The sequence below is a fragment of the Oxyura jamaicensis genome, chromosome 12 (assembly GCF_011077185.1).
Source record: "Oxyura jamaicensis isolate SHBP4307 breed ruddy duck chromosome 12, BPBGC_Ojam_1.0, whole genome shotgun sequence".
Taxonomy (NCBI): domain Eukaryota; kingdom Metazoa; phylum Chordata; class Aves; order Anseriformes; family Anatidae; genus Oxyura; species Oxyura jamaicensis.
In genome coordinates, this window is record NC_048904.1 from 15,553,274 (window position 1) to 15,577,607 (window position 24,334).

Consider the following 24,334-nt stretch of genomic DNA (forward strand, 5'->3'; position numbering starts at 1 on the left):
TATCCCTTATCCACAATGATCCTAGCACCTGGTGGCCACCATTCTTTCCGTTAAATTTATAAAGCAATTAAAACTGGGTGAGCAATGCCAAAAAATCTCAGTGAAAGTCCTCTCAGCTTTTTAAGCAAATTTATTCCAGCTGGGTTTGTACTTCCAGAACATCAGCATCCCACACATAACCCAGCATGGGAGGTCAGAGGCACAAATGTTTTTGGAAGGGGTGAATTTTAAGTGAGAATCAGATGTATGCAAATTGTGAGCTGAAGAGAGGTTCTGTGCAAGCAGGAAACACTCACAGGCCACGTGAGTTAACCAGCTAATTAAATCAGCACAGCACAGAGTCTGCGAATGAGCTATGGGTCAGAGAGTATGGAAAGAAGCAGACATGGAACTGATTAATTGAAGGTAGCTGTGATCTGTCTACCACTAATTCGGCTGAGCAATTAGAACCGGGCAAGGAAATGGTTTTGCACTTGGAAGAGTTGGAAATATTTCTTTGTTTTATCTCGGGACAAAAGAAATGTAAACTGAAAAGGGAAATAAAATTCAAAGTCTGGCCTGAATTTGTTTAGATTAGTTTCTAAAGTGTCATTTCCACTCTGGCCTTATTATAATTCCTGCTTTATAATTATCTTACCTCTGAATATGAAAAAGATGACTCAGGCTGGCTATCTGGAAAGCAATTTTATTTTAAACATTGAAAATATTTCAAGCTGTTAACAAAAAGCTTTATTGAAACCTGTCTTTTCAAAGTGAAAAAGACATTTTCAACAAGTCAGCATTACTTTTTTTGGATAAAAAGTCTTTCAGCTAAAAATCCTTGACCCCCTCAGTCATTTATCCATTGCATATTGCCAAGCTCTAAAGGTAAGAGCCTTGGAGAAGGTCGTGTTTTCATAGTTATCTTAAATGAGACGCTTTGTCAAACTGCACTTATTAATTATCCAGACGCTGAAAGCAAAATATGAGTGAGGGAAGAGGGACTGGACAGTCACAGTCCACATCTCCCACACCTCCCCAATCCATAACTTTAATTTTGTTCTTCTTTTAATTATTTTAGTTATCTTAAGTGAGATATCAATTTTAAAAAAAACAAACAAGCATTTCTCCAAAGGGAAGACTGGGGAGATAAGATTTCAGCTGACCCTCAAAATCCTTTTGGGGTGATTCAATTTCCCATGACAAAAGGCTCAATACAAGCAGGGCACTAAGGCAATAAGATGTCCTGGCCTCTGAAGGCTTCAAGTGAACAAATGTGCTGTTAGCTCTGGAGGACACACTGTGTAAGGATCTGGTCTGACCCCAAAGTCTGACCCTCAGTAGAGCCCAAAGGAGGGCTTCAAAGGGATGTTTTGACACGTAAAGATAAAGTAGGCATTGATTAGGGTTTATTAAGACCTAAGATAACTTTGGCATGCAAAGGCAAGAAGAGAAGATTAGGCAGTTTTGATCATTTTGAAGGTTTCTCTGCCATGTCTGATTGACATTTAATCAAGTTGTCCATGCAAAATGTTTGATTTGGTTGATCGAGTCCAAAGAAATGAAAAGTGTTAAACTTCATTTGCATAATGCTGATGTGCAGCTGTGCAGTTCTGAACGGCAGTACGCTGAAAGTGGCTGGCCCAGGAGCAGGCTGAGACACCCTTTCTCATACTTTTTCCTTTTGATCAAAAGTTATTTGCGTTCTGATGTGTGTAGGATTCCATATATTTCACCCTGACAAAAGTGACAGTTTTTGGTTGCTTCTTTGGTTAAGGTGAATGACAAAAAGCTTCAACCACCAACACCAAAGACTGAAAGATCGATTCATCCTTCCTTTCTGGAAGCTAAAACTTCTCAACTTTTTAATAAATGATTACTCTTAAAAGGTTCAAGGATCTCAAATCAATTTAATTAGAAACAATAAACTTAATTAGACCTCAGGATGACCCTGCACCTAAGGCGAAAGTTTGACTAATGGGTAAGCGTCTATCAGAGGCCAAATCCTGTCCTGGCCATGTTGGCAAAAGCATCAGAAAGGCAGGAAAAGGCCGAAGCAGAAACTCTCCTGCTAAAACACTGCATAGGCACAGCCTCCGACATAGCACGATGCATTTGGGAAAGAGTTCCTCGGAGGAAGAAGCCCAAAATTATACCCTAGACACCCCACGGTGCTGCCAGGAGTCCTGGGTCAGTTGTGGCAGGACAAGGTGGAGCCCGGGGCACTGCTGGCTCCAGGAGAGGAGCAGGCAAAGCAAGGTGCCCTCTTGCCCAAGGGCTTCTCCTCTCCCTGCAGGGACCCACAGCCTGCACAGCTAATCCCCTGTGTCTGGTCCCTGTGATGCATCTCCTGAGCAAAGGACACAACGTCGTGGGTAACACCGAAATAGCAACACATCTCAACACTTGGCATGCTGTTCGAAAGGTGACTTTATTTTGCTCTTCGGCCCAGGGACGAAGGACCAGCAATTTGATGATGGGGAGCTGTTTGAGTCCTGCCTGGCAGTAGAGGAACTGGCAGAAGCACCACCTGGCTTTGTGCAGCAAAGAAACAAGGTCAAGGACTCGGCTCATCCCATCTGTGGTATTTTTACACTGCAATTTATATTACAGGAGGAACAAGAGGCCCTGTCAGAAATCAAGGCCCCATAGCCCAGGAGGAACATGAGAGGCAGCATGTACCTCAGAGCCTTTGTGCTCCAGCTTCAGCTCCCCAAGCCCTCTCCAGGGAGGGCTGAGCAGTCAGTGGGATGTCAGGGGGACGCTGGACATCAGATGGACTTCACACCACAGAGTGCCTTTGGCCTCCACCTACAAAAGGCCTCATGACCCTGCTGAGGAGCCACCAGTGTGGGTGGGCCTCACTGGACACGGGGTGGGGAAGAAGGGGGTTGCAGAGGGATGGCGGGGCAGCAGAAAGGGTGGGAGGCAAGATCCATTTCTCCTTGGCTCACTGGGCTGACAGGAATTTGCTCCCTGTTCCCTCGGCACCATTGCACTTCACTGACAGTGTCGTTATGCTAGCCTCAAGCCTTTTGGATGCTATAAGCGTCCTCCTGCATGAATTATGCCCGCAGTGAAAAAACAATTTCCACTCCCAGTTACATCAATATAATCCTTCAAAAGATGATTTCAGCTTTGCATCAGTGCTTTTGATAGACATAGGCCCCTTGAGCCCAGCTTGGCTGTGACTCAGACACAGATTTCAGTGGTGCTGCTCTGGGAACACAGCTCTCCTCCCATCCTGCAGGCTCCTGGAGCCTCAGCTGGCTTGGGGAAAGCTGGGGCCAAAGACACAAAGAGTGCAACCTGCACAGGAGCGAGGATCCCTGCCTGCAGCACCCTCATGGTCTTTTCAGCCCATCCCAACCCTGAAGCCTTTAGGGAAGGGCTCTAGGCTCCTCATTCACACTGACTGCCATGGGATTTCTCCTGGCACATCTTTACGCCCAAGGTGTATGAGACCCGTGTGGTCTCACTGTCAATATTAAAACAGAAGAAATGGTTTAACAATGCACAAAAAATAAAGCAAGGCAGTGGATCCATATTGGAGACCAGTCTGGCTCCGCCACACATTGGGGTTGCACCCTGAGCAGAAAAAAGTTAGGTAGGTAAAGGCAAAGACGTTTACTGCAAGCACAGCCCAGGAAGATTTTGGATCATGTTTTTTGCAGGCTGGTTTATGAATCCTGGTTGCTTTGATATGGATCTTTTCAGTGATGTGTGTCACTGATGAGATGTAGTCAGCTCAGTAAAGCCAAACTCCCTGTGAAATGAAAGTGGGTTTTGCTTGCGCAACAAGAGCATTTTTCTGGCCCTAGAAACCCAGGATATTTGTTATAGGATAGTTTAAAAAATAGAAAAGGAAAAGACCAAAAAAAGAAAAACAACTCCACCCCTACATTTAGTGTATGGTCATTAACAAGGTATCCCATAGGTAGAACATGATTTATTGAAAACGAAAGAGAATGTCCTGGTTTTGCTAGAATGGAGGGGTTTGTTCTACTCAGGGCACTTTATATGAAACAGATGCACAGTCGATAAATCAGGCTGTCCTGCAGTAAGGATAGACTGCATTTTCTGTATAAATTACCTTGCTCTCTGTAGGCAAACGTTAGGGATGAAAACGGGGCTACTCTTGCTTCCTAAAAATCATTGATTATTATTGTTGGAGAACAGAAATCCTTAGGCCTGTAGGATGTAGCAGTGGGAAGAACAGTCGATGCAAAACTCCCTACAGAAATCACTTCCAGAGCAAGTGTTTGATTAAAAGATGAAACAAAGGAAATACTTGAAATTTATGTTCAGAAGGACATTCCACTTTCTAAAGTTTCACTTAGTTTTTTTCCAAATGGCTGCCCCCAAGAAAGCAAGCACATTCAAATTTTAATTTAAAAACTTTTCTTTTTTTCATTTTTTTTTTTTTTTGGTAACACCGTTAATCAGTGCTCAGGCAGCCTGCAAGGCTCTGTGAGGTTTGGAGTGATGCTGCGAGGAGATGCAGTGATAAAGCAGCAGGACCCAGCAGCCGAGGGAGGAATGGGCTTTGTTTGACAACTGCTCAAATATGTATACAGAAAGCCATAACGTGGGTGGCTTTCAGACAGAATTTAGAATGCAAAGGGATATTACAGTTTTTCAATAAAACTCATGAGAGCAGTGCCATGGGATAGGATTTCCTGGAGTTTTCTGCTTACAAATGATAAATACGTAAGGCACCAGCCAGAAGTTCACCAAATGCAATTCCTACGTGGCTGTGTTTTTAAATGCAGCGTTTCCTTGCCTCCCTCCCGACTACGTTTAAGTGGCTTTGTGGAAATTGGAGTTGTTTTATGGAAAATGCAAAGGATGGAAGGTGAGGCTGGCGGGAAGGCTGTGCTGCCCCGCGGAGCTGCACGGAGCAAAAACCTGAATGGAGCCGAGCTGGGTGTGCGGCCCCCGCTCCTGCCTGCCTCTCCCCTTGCTTTTCTTCATTTAGACTGCATAAGCTGCAGATGAAAAATATATAAATAGTGATCCTATATATAGTCCCCAGATAAAACTGCAGTTCATTTATGACAGCTGACAAATCTAAAATGGGCAATGTAAGTGCATTACAAAATGATGAAACCTTAAGTTCTCTCCCCCCCAGCCATAAGGACGCATTAACATTAAATTACCCGCTGAATAATGTAATCTGCTGCAGTTTTCTGCCAGTTCAGAAATACAGCCAAAATAGCCCTTTCCCTTCTATTTACAGATGGAGTCTCAAAACCCATCTTCCTTGCGGCAGATACAGCATCCACTCACTTACATTTGCTCAGATTCAATAAAATCTGAATCCGGCTGAGTTAAAGTTGGTTCGAAGCATATTCTTGGTTTCAAGCCATACAAATGGCACGCATGCCTAGGCTTAGGCCCCTGCTCATGGGATTTTGGAGGTATCAGACTACAGATCCCTGGAGCTGAGACTGAAATCAATACCCAGTACTTGTGAGAGATGTAATGGATTCAATCTGACCAAAAATTTAATTGCATTTTTCATTACGATACAGCCTTTTCTCTGTCTGGATGCCTTTGTGTTTAGAAAGAGGATTTCGGAGCATTACAGAGAGGTTTGCTGAATATTCCCAGCGATCCGTCTCTCTCTCAGGACATCACACAGCGGGCTCTGGCAGGCAGGTGGTTGGAGGTGCGGAGTCTCTGGACTCCCAGAGGAGAAGCAGCCACACCACCTTCGGGATCTACCACCAGAACTTGATTTCAGGACATGCTGGCAGTAGCTCTTTTTTCCCTGCAGTCTCGTTGTGGCATGACGTGAACGGAAGGAGTGGAAAAAAATGTGTATGGTAAAGAAAAGGGAGTCTGGAGAAGAAGTTTGTGTTTGTCAGTTCGTTTTCTCTCAGGATATTAATGTTTGTCCAAGGGATCCTATGGTATTTATGAAGCATATTTTGAGAGCCATGAAGGGAGGAATGGTTCCTTGGGTCTTGTTGTTGCACTTGCAAAGGACTGCTTCTTCACCCGGTGGGTCAAACTGCTTCATGGCTCTTACACCACTTAATATGCCATGGTTCACTTTAGCTCAGGAGGACGGTTAATGAAAGCCATGATAAAAATGGAACAACTCTCATCTTTTCGCTGCTTGGTCCTTCAGGATTTGGCCAGGATCTCTCCAGGGCACTCATTTCATGAGCATCCCAGGGAAGGCAACTGATCAGAAACCCCAAGAGGAACCCCCCTAAAACAGTGTGTGCTGGGATCCCATAACCAATACCTATTTTTCTAGAAAACTCAAAGCTATGACTGGAAAGAAGGCCAGCTATCAGACTTTCTTTTTAAGCAGCTTTAGATCAGGTGGGAAAGAAACAGCATCATCCCATTACAAATGGAGTCTATTTTCTCTGAGGAAAAAAAAAGAAAAGAAAAGAAATCACTTTTCTTTCAAAAAGTGCTGTTCCGTCAATACTGCTCCTGTTCACAAAGAGGAGCTGTCACACAATTCAAGCTAAAATTGGCATCGCACTAAAACCTCAGTATCAGGACTTGAATGAAACTGATCTGGAAGCACTCACAGTATTACACCCGAAGTTTTCCGACTCCTGATTTGTCTGCACACCATCGATCCCTGCACCCTCCAAGGCGTTTGTTGTCTTCTTCCGTGGCAGGGGCAGATGGAGGAGTGAAGAGAAAAGGAAGCATGAGGCAGGTTTGGGGTTGTTTCGTGGTGGCACAGGCAGCTGGCAGGCTGCAGGGCAGTGGACACACATCTCAGCTGTGCTGTGCCCCTGGACACTGTGTTCCCATCCATCAGAGGTCTCTGAGTTACTGAAATGAAGAAGCTGCTCCATGGCAGTGGGATTCAGGAGGGGAGCTTCCCTTGTACTCAGCTACCTGACTTCGTGGAGGACTTGAAGTTTTTTGTTTGTTTGTTTTCCACACTGGGAAAAAAATAATATATTATAATCAATGTATTATAATTCATTATTGAAACCTACATATCCGTGCTGCCTTTATAGGGTGCTGTCAGCAGCAAGCAGCGTTCAGGGGATGGTGTGTCCTGCCCAACAGATGCCCCCATTATGCTCCATGCTCCTGGTGGCAGCAGCATGGGCTGCTGGAGCTGCAGGCACCATGCAGGGTTTGCCCACAGGGATGCTGATCCTAGTGTAATTCATCCTGTGCCATCAAACCAGGTTCCTCACAGGTGGTGGTGCCTGGGGACACTGTGCAGAATGTGCTCCCACTGCTAGCATCCTGCAGCCCCTCAGGGACACACTTTTTTTTTTTACTTTTTGGACTCGCAAAACTCATGCACCACATTGTCACAGAGCAAATTAAACTGTGATCTCTCCCTCCCCAAGCACTACATTGCCAGCTGTTTTCAATCCACAATTTGTTTGCTAGCAGTTTCATGCGATATTGCTGTCATTAACACTGCTCACCGGTTTATAAACATGACTATTTATCAAACACAAGTATCTGCTTTGGGCTTCAAACCAACCCCAGGGCTTTCATTTAGCCAGGCTGTGCTGTGGGGCTGCCCCACTTCGCACAGACCAGGGCTGGGCTGCAAATGAGCTGTCACCTGTTGGTGTTGTTCCTTCTGTGTGCTTTAGGGATTTCTTCTTGTTGATGTTTTTTACTTGCAAATGGGAAAAAAAGAAAGGCAGACTTTGAAAGAGCTTTTAAGGACAGCATGAGAAGGATTCGATAGCCTCATTCATATTATTCCTCCTCAAAATCCAATTTTCTCCCTCAGACATAGTCAGTGTCTAGTCCCACAGGTGCAAGTGAATATCCAGCAAGTCTGGTTTTGTGGTCATGCAAGTGTCAGAAAAGGAATAGAATTCCTTCAAGACCTGTGCCAGTGCTGGCTCACACCCCAAGCACGACATTTGATTATCCTGCATTTTAGTGCTGGCTGCAGTTCCAGATGAATGCAATGCCACGCCACCAGGCCCCTCCTAAATATGACTTTTAGAAAAGATTTACAGTTAATCCACCAGGACAAAATAAGCAGTTAGTTATGTCAGCTCTTTAATCCTGCTACAGTAACCAACACCAGGAAAACTGTCTTTAAATGCCGCTGCCTCCCTACAGGCAGGCGGTGAGAGCCACAGCTCTGGCTGGGACAGCAGGACAGAAAGACCAATGCTGCAGTCTGTGTTAATGCAATTTAAAGCAGATAACTTTAAAAATAGGTGTGGGAAAGAATATATCATCAGAATTCAGAGTGTGTTGGAAGAGAAGAATTTGTGGGCATCCTTTCCTGTCTGCAGGATTGCACTGAAGTGTGTGATAAGCCAGCTAATAATCCTTGTGGTAGCACAGATCATTTCCTTCACCACTGCTGTGTGGTGTTGGCACCAGGCAGCCTGGATGCACCTGAGAGCATTTGCTGACTCCTGCACGACCTCATGCATTCCCGGCTGCCCAGTGGCTTAATGCAGTGCTACTGGCTGGAAAATTAACAGGCCAGCATGTGCACCCAGCTGGGAGTCCCTCAATGGGGACTTCTCGCCTTTAATGTGGCACTGGTGTGAAGCACGACCTGACACACAGCCGTAGAAAGGTCTCCGAGACAGCCCAGACGTGCAGGTGCTGGAAACTGAGACATTACCTTCAGCATGGTGCTGCCTGCCAGTTTTTGGAGCTGAGGACAGGGGTGTGTTTGCCACCAGCGTGCTGTACAGTTTTCTAAGAAATCCCATCCCTCTGCACTCTCATTCAGCATAAGGAACCTGTCCAGTCTCCTGCTGCCATTTATTCTGTTTGTATTGACTGCAATAACAGTAACATGTGAGCGACTTCTCTCCAGATGGACCTTGAGAGGGGCTCTGTGATGGTGTAGGAATTATTTAACCCTAGACAGCCCCCATAATGGTGCCACGAGGCTGTCGGTGCCGGGGGCAGCAGCAAGCTGCCTGTGCCAGGGCTGCCCCGGAACTCAGCTCATGCCAGGGTTTTGTACCTCACCATGTCTGAATATTTCCCTCACAAGAGGGGCCTGGCAGCAAAGTATCTATCCTCGTATCAACCAGATTTTAGCTTTTGAGTGGTTCTCTTGTCTGTGCTGACCTGCTCCCAGGAGTGACATAGGGCTGGGTGCTGCATGCACCCCGAGCACCCTGCCCAGAGGCCAGTCATGGGCGGCCTCTATATCTCCAGGGCTGTGCACTCAGCAAAATATATTACCTGTAATAATGTGCCTCATATATACAGCTGCCTTTCTGGGTATATTTTGAAATGTTTAATGATGTGTGGCTGAAATGTAGTGATATCTTCCTAATGGAATGCAAGGCGAAGGAGAGCTCATGCACACCAAGACGTCTTATCTGTATCAGCAATTAAGAACCTAGAAATTAAAACAAAGTATAAAACCAAAGCTTTTTAGTTAAAGCCATGGGATTTGAGCCTGAAATTTCAGTCCAGTCAGGTTTTCATAAGGCTTTGTTGTAGTGAAATCCAGATGTCAGGCAACTTACCTATTAGATATTCGGTTCTTGTAGGCCGTGGGCTTCTCAGTGTTTTTGTGTCCCTCAGCTGTCTCAAAGTCCATGTATTCATATAATTATATTGCTATAGATTTTTCTCTCAAGTCTGCGGTCCTGTTTTAAATTAAAATAGTCAAGTGCCAATTGTTTTAAGTTACCAAAAGCCATTGTGCAGACTAGTCTGGACACGGCACTAACATTTGTTCCAGCATCTTAACCTCAGCGGTTCACCTGCATCATGACTCCAGTCTCTGTGGAGCATCTAAATCAACCTCACTAATGCTCCTAATCAATTTGACAGCCAATTAATGAGTTCAACCACTATTACCAATGCTATACCATAAAGAAATCCATGGTGACAAATGACACAGGACTGCATGTTCTCCAAAAAGTATACAAGCTAGATAAAAAGTCTAAACCTAACTTGGTCAGTTATGATGTTTGCTTTGAGCAAAAAAAACCAAACAAACAACAACAAAAAAAACATTAGAAAACCTGGATTGCATTAGATTATCCAGCCTGCCAGGCCTGGCAAATATTTTTTTGATTTTGCCAGATTACCTTACTGGATTTCCCTCATTGTAAGGAAAAAAATATATATATATATATTTCCAAAGGCCAAAAGTAATCTAGTCTCATCAATTTAATTTTAAACATAGAGCTCTCCTGATAACCCTTGGCATATTGCTCTTACATGATCAGAATAAGTGAAAAGAAAGACGTCCAGCTTCTGGCGAAGTTAAACCTCTTCCATTGCTCTTCAATACAGTGATAAATTGCTTCTCCATAAGAAGTTCACAGCCTGCCTCCACTAGGCAGAAGTATTATTTACATTCTTCCTTAGAGAACTTTAAATTAAAATCATTAACCACCTTACATGATTTAAGCCGCAAAGAAAACAATGTATGATTAAAAGTAGGTCACAGGAAAGTGACTGTAAAATTGAAATATAAATGAGCAATTTCAGAAGACTGCCTCCATCCCGCCATGCTTTGTGGTGTGTATTTCACCCTCCCCAAAGTTTTAATAAAGGCATTGTACTGTCAGCACTTAGTAAATATTAAAATAATAATATACGCCACAATTACTTTCCAGACATTACTAACATGTTCCGATCTGCATGGGGTATGATTCTCAAATTACACCAAAACCTTGAAGAGGAGAAAAATGGTTTCCTGTTCCTGCACCACTGCCGCCGGAGCTGGGTCAGCACAGGCCTGGGCACTGAGGCCCGTCCTTGTCCTCAGCCCAGGGGGCAGATCCAGACGTGGATTGAGCAGTTGGAGCAGGCTTCATTTTGGCTGTTTTGTGCTCCCCGGGGCCTGGAGGAGAGGAGAATATACTTCAGAGGGACGTTAATGCTGTCCCTCCCACCTTAGAAGCATTTGGGGCACGGATTACCTGGTCAGAAAGGCCGCGTGTCCCGGCCAGGCCTAGAGCAAGCAGCTGCGTGGATCTATCAGGGGTTGTTTGCTTAGGCACAGAAATGTGTGTTATAAGGTTATAAACGTTATAAACACACAGAAACGTGTGTTATAATGTTGGGATGGTCCAGGGTTTTGGCTCCACCTGTGCCAGCTACAGGCTGCATCCCTGGGCCTTCCTTTTCCTGTTTACTTGGGACAGAGCCATTCCTGCTGCAGTGTGCTGCTGGGGCAGGGCAGAGCTGAGCTCAGGACCAGGGATTTTGGAGGAGATAAGCAGTCGGAAGGGGGAGGAGGGCTTGCAGCACCGCTGTTTATTAGGGCCCATCACCGCAGACACACAGACTGGTGATTAATTGGTCAACTGGGGCGTATCAGGCAGTTTCCTGACTTCTCATTTGTGTCCTGTTATCACGCGGAAGCTTTTGGAGAAGGAAACTAAAGGTAAGAGAAGAAACGATGAAGCCCTTAGTCAACAGGAAAAGGCTTCCAGTGTCAGGGCTGCTGCAGACCCCAGGGTCAGCATCCTCTGGGCAAGCGTACGCTGCGCTGCTGCGCACAGCTGGAGCCACGGACACCTTGGACCGATACCAAAAAGCCCAGCACGAGCAACTCCTGCAGGAAGGTGTTAGCGGAATAGCATTCTGTAATGCCAAAGAGGTCAAGAAAAGTACTTCTTCTGATTTCTTTTTTAGGCTACATATTATTTCCACACCATTGCCTTAGATGCTTGAGATGGAAATGGAAGCATATTTAGATTTAGTGTTTGGGGCTAGAACCAGAGGTAAATGAAAACACAGGTTCTTGTTATGCATCCCCATTGCATCAGGCATCTGCAGATGGGGCCGCCAAGCACCACTGATGCTGCCCAGGCAAGGGGTGGTGAGCACGGGGGCTTCCTGCAAGCCCCCAAGCAGCACTTTGGGTGGTAGGAGACAGGAACCAGGCTGGAACAGGAACACAAACAGACCCCTGGCTGAGAAGGCACCAAAAAGGCCTTCAGCATATGGGGTTGTTGGGGTTCTCTCTCATAGGCAGAATTACTCCTTGGGGCAGCCCTGGCACCACGGCAGTGTCATTCTGTGCCTCTCTGGTACGTGGGTCTGGGAGCACAGCTAAAGAAATGCATCGCCATTCCAGCTCACCTTTGCAAAGCAGTTTGCTTTTTAATTTTGCCAATTTTATCTTATGTTCAGTATCTAATGCAGGACAGTCCCAGTTTTAAAAAGACTTAAAAAGAAATGTGTGTGTGCTGATATGACAAATGTAATAAAACAATAGTTCTAATGGGAAGAAAAGCCAACACATTTGCAATTTCCTTTCCCACAATATGCAGTAATTCAGCAATCCCATCATGAGATAAGAATTACTTTGAGAATAATTTTCTTTTAATAGCTCTGTCTGAAACAAGGCAGATTTCTTTCCTAGTCATTACAGCTTCTGGCCTGCAGTAAATGGCTGGAGACTGAGGAAGAATTTAAAGGAAGCATCTTGCCATCACATACACAAACAATGCATACCATGACCATTTCTTCAGCAGATTTAAAACAGCATTCCACATCCTTGGCCATGATGCTACTTATACACTACCTATTTAAACAAAGACTTGGAAACATTAATGCACTGAAAGATTCACTAATTAATTTCACTGATTTATGGAGCATGGGAGCATGGGTTGAAGCAAGTGATAACACTGATAGCGATAGCAAAAACATTTATTTACAAAGCAGAAAACCACATAGGGCCAATAAAACCAAGGATTTATGACTGTGGGGTATCTGGTATGACATCTGATGCATATCTTAACAAGAATGAACGCCAAAAAAACAGCAGAGACAATTCCACCCAAAGCCACTCCAGGGCCACAGTCCCCGGGTATTTGTGGGTGGCAGGAACCAGCTAGAGGACCGGGAGAAGCTCTAAGTAACAACTGCTTGTTTCAAACAGGGATCCTGAATGAGATGTGAGATCTCACTAGCTGTGTTTGACCTCGGGGCTTCCAACGGCAGCTTCTTCAGTTGCAAGTTTCTGTACCTGTCACACCTAATATAAGCTTTCATTCTTTAAGTGCCCACAGATCCTTAGCCCTTTTCTGTGCGAGAGATTGCTTTGGAAAAGTGTACCAAACTGCTGGCGTGAAGATCAGCTCAGCAGCTTTTCCAAAATCCGTGAGTTATTTAGTGTCTACCTGCAGAGCTGGCTGGGACCACCTCTGTCCCACCCCGTCCCAGCTAACGACGCACATTGTGACCATCTGCCGTGACTCCGTGAGTTCCTCTCTGTGTCCATGTCACGGGAATATGATGCGTAACCAGAAATACCTACAATCAGCCCCCGCCAATCACCACACTCAGCCTAGATTTTGCAGTCCTTGCTCTGGAAAAAAAAGAGCAGCACAACCAAGCCAGAAGCAAAAACTCCCGCTGTTATCCCCAGGTCTGGGCAGCTCGGTGACTGCACAGGTCCTGATGCACAGGGGTGGGTCACAATGCCAGGTTAGACATGCAATTAATTGAGTTCAACGCTTCACAGAAACAGCACAGGAGTCTCAGCTTATCGAATTGTCATTTATCAAGTTCCTCTCTCTCTTCTGCTCCGAAGTGAAAATTGGTTTCATTGCGTCATCTAATTGTGATGGATATTTTTAGATCTGCAATTTATCATATGGAACTTGTATCTAATGAGACCACTGTTGTTCTTCTCAATACAACACAAGGACAAGAGCATCAAATTTACCCAGACACTGCTGGGACAACGAATGAGACCAAAGGACTCCTTCCCTATGGAAATGAATAATTTTAATTCAGTGTTTTTTTTTTTTTTTTTGTTTAGTCACAATGCTTTTGGCACTGCTTGGTGACTGAGCACACCGTCAGTTACCATCATCTGTGCTAGCAGTAAAGGGCCATCCCAGTTCCCCCACTGAGCACCCCAAAAACATCTCTGGCAGCAGTGCTCGCTACCCCGGCTGTGTCCCGTGAGCTGGAGGGCTGCTCTGCGGCATCAACGGGAGCATCAGTTCCCCAGGGGCACCTGAAGAATGGGCTCCGTGGGACAGAGCAGGGACCCAGCTCTGGATTCATGCGGGGCTGAAGGAGGGGCGCTCATTCGTGCACTCCACCTCGGCTCTCACCCCGCTGCTGCTCTCAAGTTTGGCATGCACTAAATCAGTGCCAGAGCATAATCCATGAGGATAAGCAGTGTCATTGCTGTCCAGCTCCCAATTTCTTTTGAAAACCTTCATCTCATATTCAAGCCAATGCAGTAGATAACCCAAAGTGCACTAACCTGAAGCTCCAACCTGTTTTCTGGTTAAACCTCCAGATACATCTTTCACTGAAATCAGTAAGTACACCCCTCGCTAGGATCAGTGGCCGAAAGCTGGAGGAGGACAATGTGGGCTGGCACTAAACAGTCACTCAGCAGTTTGCTAAAGATTTTTTGCTCTCGCAAGGAGAACAAAGCCTCTGCAGAGGCAAGCTGCAAGCTCCCCCGGGGCTCTGGCGGATATTTCATGCAATATCTGAGGGCTATCTAACAAAATGACTGAACTCTGAAACAATTCAAACAAACATCAGCCGTGAATTGATTAGAAACCTCTGCACATTCTCTGATCTGTTACTTACACAAACCTTCTTTCTAAGGGAGAGAAGCAGAAATGCAGGTTATTAATTCACTTCTGACAGAAAGCAGAGTCCAGCTTCTTAAAGATTGCTTTGTTTGGAGAAAAAAAAAATAAATACAGCAAAATATTTCCTAGATGAAAGATTTGGATTATTCTGTGCTTGTTAATTGGTTTTCATATCTAGCACACACTCTGATTTTCATAGGAGTGCTGTCAGATAGGTAGAATGGGAAAAAAAAAGTTTGCAAATGCTTTTTTGGCTTCACTGAGTCCCTGCTGTTTATCCCAAGGCTCTAATTCAGCCAGTGGATTACTAGTTGTACTCCCTTTGTGCTCACAGACCTTGCTTTCTAAAGAGAAATAGAGTCATGTGCACTGGTACATACATGCACGTGCACATTAAGCACTTGCTGTGCTGTTCCTCCACGTGATGTTATTTTATGTAGCACGAGTGGCTGATCCCATGCTGCAGGGATCTGTATGATATTCCCTGTGAAAGGTCTGTGCTCCCTGTTGCACTGAGGTTTGTTGGATGTTTCCTTGAAATTGGTAGCATGGAAAACTACCCTCCTTCAGGAGAAATACAGAAACATTTCTCTCCCGATGGGGCTGAAAGAGGAACCACTGCCTGAATGCACATGGGAGGCAGCAAGACAATGTGTGAGCAGGGGGCGGCTGCCAGATAATGTTTGCCTCCATGTGAGAGAGAACGAAGATAATGTCATGGGAATAAACAGACATGAAGGGCAGGAGGGTTTGGGCCGTGCATTTACTAGAGGAGGCTTACAGCTACCAGCAGACTGTTTTCTGATATTTGAAACATGCAGGAGTTAAGGCAGGCATATGTTTGCATTACTTTTTTATATATATATAATATCATTTTTATTTTTATATATACATGCACACACATGTACATATATATTTATATAAAGATATTTTGGCATCTAAATAGATGCTCAGTTTCTGGCTCGCCCAGAGAGCCCGATGCCTGCAGCCTGTGTAGTGGTGCTGCGTGGAGGAACCACCCTGCACCGGGTCTTCTGGCCACCAGCCCCCTCCCTGCCATCCCTCCCACGGGGAAACGAGAAAGCACAGCTTTTGGGGAGGCTTTGCGTGTGAAATTCTTACTCAGTCCCTTTGATGAGAGAAAGGAAACCTGTTGCTGGACATGAGGTGGTAATGGAAACAAGGAGCAAAGGCTGTCTAATGAGAAGGAAAACACAGAATGTATTAATTTAGGCTTCCAGAAATTAGTTTGCTGAACATACTTAAGGATTAAATACAGGTGTTAAGCCCAGCCATTCCCACAGTTAATTACGTGCTCTCACCTACTCGCATAATCACTGTCTGTTTAAGGTTTTCCCATATTGCCTGCTATTACCGTACCCAGGCAATGATTCCCATACTGGTAACCTGATCCCTACTTATATCACACCACTAAAGTACTAAGTGGTACTGCTTTAGTCTGTCCCCAAATCAATTCCTAATGTTACTGTAGGAGCAAATGTAAAACCTGATGGATTTTTCCCCAAAGGTTAATATCATGTGTTTCTGATTGAGCAAGAAAAAAGAAATCATTTCCTTACAAGATGGATTTTGTTATGTCTCTTGTACGGGCATGGAGGAGGGGAAAACCCTCAGGGGATGCGTAACAGGACCGAGAGCCTGTGTCCTGGTGTCAGACCCAGCCTCAGGCAGCTGTTTCAGAAAGCTGCTCAAGAAACCGAGACCACTCAGCACTTTCTGTCCACGCTCCAGCGGACAGGTGTCCTCATTGCAGGTGACAACACAGCCAGCACCAGTGGGGAGGTCAAATCCTGAGGTGGCACCAGATAGCACATCACCCAGAGGGACAGCCCAGCCTGTGGAGACAACCAAAGTGTATGGCTGAGGCTTTTTTTCCTCCTGCTCGGACAGGAGGGAGATTTTCATTTTACCTGGAGGTCTCAACATACAGCAGGAAAACTTGCAGCTTTGCAGCCAAAGTGCTCCCAACTCCATCCAGCATCCAGGATGTTTCACTGTGAACAAGCAAGCAAATGCTCTCTGCTCTGATTCTGCTGCATGAATCAGCCAGTGCTTCTTTTCAATATGCTCCAAATTGCATGATCGAGTATGGGTCTTAATAGCTAAGTGATGATTCATTTATGATGGCACCAGGACAATCCAAGTGAGTTTTTACCTTTTATCCTCAATGTAATGCACTCCATCTATTACCATTTCACCAAGATCTGAGCAAATTCAATAATCAGATCAGTATTCAGCGCTCTTTATGCACAGAACTGCTACTAAAAGTTTAACGAGGCCAGCCTTTTGCATTACTTTCTAACAAGAAACACAAGGCAGCCTCGGTTCTGTGGGTGTTTTCTCCCTGCTGAATGTACAGGGCTGTAGTTTTACGTTACGGAGGGCTGCAGAAGTCCGTGTGCTTTAACAGCTGCGGGGGGAGACGGGGAGGTTCAGGGGGGCTCCAGTTGTGCCTGGCAAAGCTGCTGCTAGCAGCACGCTGGAGAAACACCCGGCTCGTCCCCAGCTGCTCGGCCCCATTAAAGCAAAGCTCAGATACATTAAGCACATTCCTGCTGCAGCCTTCCTGTGTAAGCAAACGCAAGTGGGGAGAGAGGTTATGCGATGGGGAGCGGGACACCAGGCAATCTTTTAGCGAAGATACGAAGAGTTAGGGAATGCTTGAGTTATACAAACATTCCTGAAATAACAGGAAAACTTTAGCAGATGTTTCCTCAGTCTAATTTTCCCCCCTTCTCCTCGTTTTGTGTGTGGTTTTCAGCTCTCTCCGCTTTCTTAAACTCCTTTTGTACGAAGGGCCCACATTAAAATGTCAGGTTTTATTTTTCCAGAAGACAACTGCCAGAAATGAAACCCTAAATGCTCATTTCGGAGCGAGGCAAGGATCTCTCAGGAGCTGCTGGGAATCCCACCCATATTTCTGATTAGATTTTTGTCAGCAGCGTAGGAGCCAAATTCTCAGTTGCCCAAAGGCTTTCATCTAGATGAGAATCAGACTTGGAGGCGTTCTGAGGTATCAAATCGTATTCACTGTCTGCGTTAGTTATTGGCAAGGCGTCTGGAAATACCTTGGGGTTAGTGCTTTGATTAGAATTTGATCATAACTTTATAAAACACAGATAGAAGTGATCGCGGGTTTGAGCCAAGAACTCAGCAGATTTGAGGGAAAAGTGGACATTTATACGAAGGAGAGGAATAACTTTTAGCAGCAGTTTACACAAAGAGCTTTAGAAAGGATCAAAATCTTTTTGCTGCACGGAGCAAGGCAATCCCTGACAATTCAGGATTAGGCAAAGCCTTTTGCAGGGCAATTACTCAGCACCTTCCTAGCACATCTTGCTTGAGCATCCTGTAAAGCTCTTGGTCACAGCTGGAGCTGGGATACTGAGGCAGATGGATTGCAGCCCGGTTTTGAGAGGTTTATGGCACGTGGGACATCATTTCCTCCTGCTGATCACTGAGGTGGCCGTGGGTCAGCCTGGCCCTGAATCTCTCACCCCAAAACTCCCTTTCCAGTGGGCAGGTGCATGCATCGAGAGCTATTTGTGTACAGAAATACATAGGTAGTGATCGGGGTGGGAGGATAAACTCTAAAGAGCTGTAAAATAAGGGATGTCGTACGAACACTCAGAAGGGCTGAAACAGGCTGCTCCTCCCTGCGTGCCCCTTGGGCCAGATACTTCCAGACACTGCTCTTCCCCTGACTTCTCCCCCTCTCCCACCCCTTTCCCCACTCTACTTACAGCCCGTGCTCTTTCCAGCTAGAGCCACGTCTGTTTCATACTCGCTCAGCAGAAAGGGTCCTTCATCTTACCCTTGATGAAGTGTAACACACACAAAAGGCTAATCAATGGCATATGATGAAAACACCCTGCCCAGTTAAGAAGGCTGCTAGCCCGTCCCCTGTGTGCAGACACAGCGAGGAACGGGGAGTGTTTTCCAAGCTGCCTTTTCCCCACAGCATCCTTGGGGTCTGGCGATGTTGGGTTCTCTTGGTAAGGGAAGCAGGGAAGGGGCTCCCAGACAGGCTGGGCTGCAGGCGGGTGGCTTTGCCCTCTGCTGGATAAAGCCAGACCTGCTGGAAGCTTTCTGATCGTGGATATTCGGGATCTGCCAGATGGGGAGACTGCGTTTAGAAAGCAGTTCCAGCCAAACAAGCATTTTCAAACTTGTTGTCTTACTCAGTAAGATAGCTGCAAATTTTCATACAAGATCTGAATTGGTCAAGAAGGGGAGGATGTGGTAACGCTGATGGAAAGGACTGGGACATACAGAAACTGCACTGCACAATATAAATAAATAAATAAATAAATGGGGAAGTAAAAACGTGGCAGGTTGCGTCTGGTGTCCCTTGCTATTGACCATCCTTGCTTGCTTGCAACCTAATACACTCATACCAATTTCGAGTGAGTGTATCAAGATGGCAGATCCAAAGTACATTTGAAAGGTATTGATTTAAATACAGCAAATCAAATACATCTTACTTTGAAACCTATTTGCAGTAACAGGATATGCCATCTGCTTCTTGCAGGGTAAAGGCCAGAGAATTAGTTCTAGAGACGTGGAAAAGACAGGCCGAGAGAGCTGGGATGTTCAGCCTGGTGAAGAGAAGGCTCCGGGGAGTCCTAACTGTGGCCTTTCAGTACCTAAAGGGGTCTTATAAAAAGGATGGAGAAGGACTCTTTACATGGGTGGATAACAATAGGACGAAGGGGAATGGTCTTAAACTAAAAGAGGATAGATTTAGATTAGATTAGGAGGGAAATCTTCACTCTAAGGGTGGTGAGGCACTGGCCCAGGCTGCCCAGAGAAGCTGTGGCTGCCTCATCCCTGGAGGTGCTCAAGGCCAGGCTGGATGGGGCCTTGGGCAACTTGATCTGGTGGGAGGTGTCCCTGCCCATGGCGGGGGGGGGGGAAACTGGGTGGTCTTTGAGGTCTCTTCCAACCCGAGCCATTCTGTGATTCTATGAAATGTTTTATCTGAGGTGCCCCAGAGCGGCACTCACAGAGTAAGAGGTGAAACAAGGTGGTTGAGACCACCCCCTGCCCCCACTGAAAGAAAACTGTGGCTTTTTCTTCATTCATGATCTCAGAAAGAAGCCAGAGAGAAGAACACAGATGCATCTGGGGCATCATCTCCTTTTGGCTGGTTCCAGCCCTGCGCCATTTCAGAGAGCTGCAGTGTGAATCCCTTATTTCATGTTGGCTATGCTGCACTCAGGAAGACAATAACATTAATTTTTATTGTAACAAACAACCTTAATTAAAATTGCAAAATAAATACATAGTCGTGAAGTCTTTTTTCTATGCAGGAGCTTAGCATTAATCTTCATTATTGTTATTAAGTGTTAGGGGACAAGAACATTTTGATGAATAATAACAGCACGTACCCAATCGATGCATATTTAAAATATATGTTTACAAAAAGCAGCGGCATGAACATACGACTGGTATGCTCAGAGGCTGTTGTGGCCAGATAGATTAATGTCAGTAATTCATCATGTGCCGTGGGGATTAGAGACGAATAAGGATTCTTGCCATGGCTCTGGCAGGCAGGCAGCAGCGATGTGCCTGCTCCGTGCCCCGAGCTCTGCACTCTCACGTGTTGTCCTCAGAGTCGGGAGGTGACGTTCAAAGATAAAGCAAGCCCAAAACCTTGCTCTCTGTTTATAGCCAGTCACAATAACTGTTTCACAGGGAATAAAAGCAGGAATAAATCCTACATTCTTCTGCCTGGTTCTCAGAAGAGATGAAGCTCAGCTTTTGGACATTTCTTTCGGTGATCTCCAATTGAAAAAATGGGAGTTGATATTCATTTAGTACAAGCTACTGTGAGCAACAACCATGATCTAAAATCAAAGATCTGAACTTTCTTTAAAATGTAAAGCAGCCCTTGGTCTTGCTGAGGACCCAGAAGATGCCCCGGGCTCGTAGGTGAGGGGAAGACCCAGGAGCACAGGACGCAGAGATCTCCTCACGTCTCCCTTCTGAGCCCTCCTGCACAGCTGCAGTGCACTGGCTGATAATAGCACCTCTTTTTTTCAGGCTCTGCCTTTCCCACTCTGCAGGTAGATCTATTTAAAGCACAAACAGGATTTTGTCCTTTCTCCCCTCTCCTTCCCTCTGTCACAGCCTGTTTGGTTTTGCGGTACAGTCATTTGAGAAGTTTTGCAGTGGGGTCAGGCTATGGGTGCACATACACACATCAACCCCAGACCCCCCCTGGAGCTGCAGCATATGGGAGTCACACCATTGCCTGCTCTTCTGAAAAGGGATTAAATCCCCTCGTACAAGAGATAACCTGACCTGGCCAACAAGGGCTCTATAAAATAGCTAACTGCACTCCTAGCGCAGAATGTGCCTCTCGGTGAGAATCCCGCTGCCAGAAAGCAGTGATTCATGGAGAAGTAACAGTCACTGTGCGCTTCATCCTCCCTCATGCCAGTTAATATGAAGCAGTTACACTGATGAATCTCACTGAGAATCTCTTTGCTGTGATATAAATCAGTGTAGCTCCATTGAAGTGATGGAGCTACGCATATTTATATCAGCTGCGGAGCCAAACCTATATATTTCCCAGAGAAACAGCAGGACTTCAGACAGCAGAGTGGGACCTTAAATAAGTGAACCAGAATAAACCCCCCCAGATGTAGGGGACACAAAGAGCATGAACCAACAAATTTAAGCGGTTCTGACACCTGCTCCTGTCTTTTGACACAGACAGGTCATTGGCACTGATGTACACCGATATGGGAATTTTGCCGCAGATATCACTGTGGTCAACTCCATTTGGTGGAGTACCAGTAGGAAATAAATCCAGCTAAATCACACCTGCAACTTTCTTTTGGAAGCCATGCATGTATTTTACCCAGCACCGCCATCCTCCCCCAGGAACACAAGGTTTACATGCCTTTGGTATCTATCATGGTTCATGGCTCAAGGTAATTTATGACATGTTTATCCTGCTTCAGTACATCATTTTATGATTTTCTGCAATAAAACCATGGCACTGACTAGTCTTGGTTCCTTATTACATTTGAGGTCACTTAAAAGGGTAATTTCATCTACTGAACATTAAATCCTGCAATAATTCAATACTTTCAAGCTCTCTGAAAGCAGTGCTCTCCTTCTCTTTTGCAGGATCACGTGGCTGGCCCTGAGAGTAGCCACGACTGGGTATGGCACACAGATTTGGTTGGAGACTGTAAAATACATCTTGGTGGCAATCTCAGAATGCTGAGCATGGTTGAAAGGGCTTATATGGATAAGTTGAATGCCTGATTTTTTATTAACAGATGTACATGCACCTCAGTGGAAGATTCACAATTTCAAAAAGGAGCTTTGGGGCCAGACCATGGTCCAGTGTCAGTGGAATTTCCCTTCCAAGTTACATGAGAGCTAACCAGGCTTTTAAGCATTTTCCCCGTCACAGTTTCACAGCCAAAATACTGGGATCCCTTGAGATTCTCTAAGCTTGATGAATTTGGCACTAAAATGTTCAAGAAAATGTAGCTGCACAGGAGTTGGTTAGGTAATAGCACTAAAAGGGCTTTAATATTGCACCATACCAGCCCCACAAGGACTCCAGGTTTTGCCTACACTAGAGAAGAGCTACAGGTGTCTGACCTTTTGTCTGGCTGGCGAAAAGCCTCTGCTTTAGCAGGTGTTGCAAGGAGAGGTGGCCTTTGTGAGACCTAAAAATCAGTGGGGCCATGCCCAGGCTGGGCAGTGGAGGTAGCGCCACAGACTGGCGTGCAGCTGGGAAGAGGAGAAAGCTCCCGCAGAAATTCCCTGTCTCTGCCTGACAGCTGAGCACATCCTAAATGAGAACCCCCAAGAGGTTTCTGCCCACCTCTGCCTGTTGGCGACACTTCTCAGCACCCTGTGCTGAGCAGTGCAGGATGCCTTAGTGCAGAGCTCAGCCACATACGGTCTGAGAGGAAAATGATGCTGAGCAGAAAGCTGGAACGTCTCCAACGACTTGAAGAAGATGCTGTAATACACAGAAATGTGCTGATTGCGAGGGTTGGTGTCTGGAATATGCTGAGGCTGGATGCTCTGTGCCTGTGCCTCATTAAGGAGATTTTTTCCCTTGCAGTTGGTAGTACAGGTCATTAGACCCCAGAAACAGCTTCTATTCCTTCTGCGCTCTAAGGGTTTCCACTACCTGCGTTTTTCCATTACTTTGGTTCTTTCTCTTCAGCTCTTTTATTTTCCTTCTGATACCTGTATTTCACTGCTGCCTCTCTCTGGCCTTTCCTCAGCCCAGGAGGATGCAGGGGATGTCTGCAGGGAATATTTTGGAAGCTCATCTTTGCCATCTCATTCCCTGGCCACTCAGGCACCGGGCTGTTCTCAAAAGGAAGGGGTAATCTCAGGAGTGCTTGGCCAGCAAAGAGCCCGAATAAGCGGATGACTCGGATGCTCTGGAGAAATAACAGCCATGACCTCTGCTCTTTGGTTTTCCCAGCTCAGTCCTTCACCATTTGATCCCTGCACTTGTCGCAGCTGTAAGCCTGTGGCTGAAGCAGCTGTGGGGTCCCGGCCCAGGAGAACTTGGATGTGGGGATTTGTGGGGTATCTTCACTTCTCACCCATCACCTGCAGCTCCTCGCTTCAGGGGAAAAGAGCAGCCTCAGGCATGGACTTTTGATTCATGGAAGAAAGAACCCAAACTCACTCTGCTTGTTTCAGCTGAGTTGTTAGTCATCAAAATAATTTGTGCCTGGTCTCCGGTGATTCTCGTTTTTTGCTGGAAAAGCCTGCATTGCTGTTTCCTTCTGAATTTCAATCGGGTGTCATTACTGTGCGTTGCCCACCTTTTGCTCAGGATAGATGCTTCTCATAACATGCTGGAATTGCTCGATGCAGTGAACTTATTCTCTTTAAGAATCTGAATCACACTAAGTGGCTTTACTTATCATCTGCTTTTTTGATTTGCTTACTCTTCCCCTGCTCGTACTGTCTGCAGGAATCATTTGTTTCCCTGCCTATAAATTAGTGGTCCAGAAAACAAAACATCAACAACAACAAAAAACCTGCAGTGTTGTCAACAGATTACTGAAATACAGCTCCGAGAATGGACCTACAAAAGAGGTTGGAAGCAAAACTTAGCACAGAGCCAAACTATCTGTAATTGGATTTTGAGACCAAAACATTAAAATGAACACAGAGAGAGAAATAAACAGGATCATTTATTTTATTTGATCATTAGCAAAACTCCTCAGTTACATGTGATAATTACTGGTGAAGATTTACATGCAGAGTGTGTGCCAGAAAATGTTTAAACCTATTTCTTTGCAGCAGATCCACTACCAGCATACCAATTACATGACATAAAATGCATCGCGCTCTGAGAAATCCCCCAAGGTTTTCAGCAGCCTAACCTGCAAGCCTTTCCCTGACTGCGCTTGGGATTGCTGCCGGCCGTACTGATTTGAGCAATGAGTACACATTCTCAGCAATCTATCATGTATGTTTAGAAAATTGTTTCTAGAGAAAGTTACAGGTTAACCTGGAAATGAGAAGTGACACAAGATCAAGATCTTCAGTCTTCGTTCCAGTAAGGTACTAATGGATCATAATGGGTGATTTTGTGTAAGCAAGGCATTGGAGACTTCTCCATTAAGAACTTTCCTTATCTTCCCGTGTTTTAAAAATGGGAAGTGTAGAACCTTGCTGGAGTTTATGGTCTATAAAACAAAAAGTGGAAGCCCAACTTGTATCTCTGAGACTGCACCACTCTAGGGGCTGGTTCGAAGGTCATTAATCAGAAGGTATTGAGTGACTTCTGAATTTGGATC

General features: G+C 45.4%; 1 long non-coding RNA gene across 1 annotated transcript; it reads right to left on the reverse strand.

Annotated features, from left to right (window-relative positions):
* Positions 1 to 10,080: 10,080 nt before the first annotated feature.
* LOC118173400 lies at positions 10,081 to 18,509 on the reverse strand. Its single transcript, XR_004754169.1, has 2 exons — positions 18,275 to 18,509; positions 10,081 to 10,777 (listed from the first exon to the last, which is right to left on the reverse strand). It is a non-coding gene; the product is annotated as an uncharacterized LOC118173400 (long non-coding RNA).
* Between the last annotated feature and the right edge of the window lie 5,825 nt (positions 18,510 to 24,334).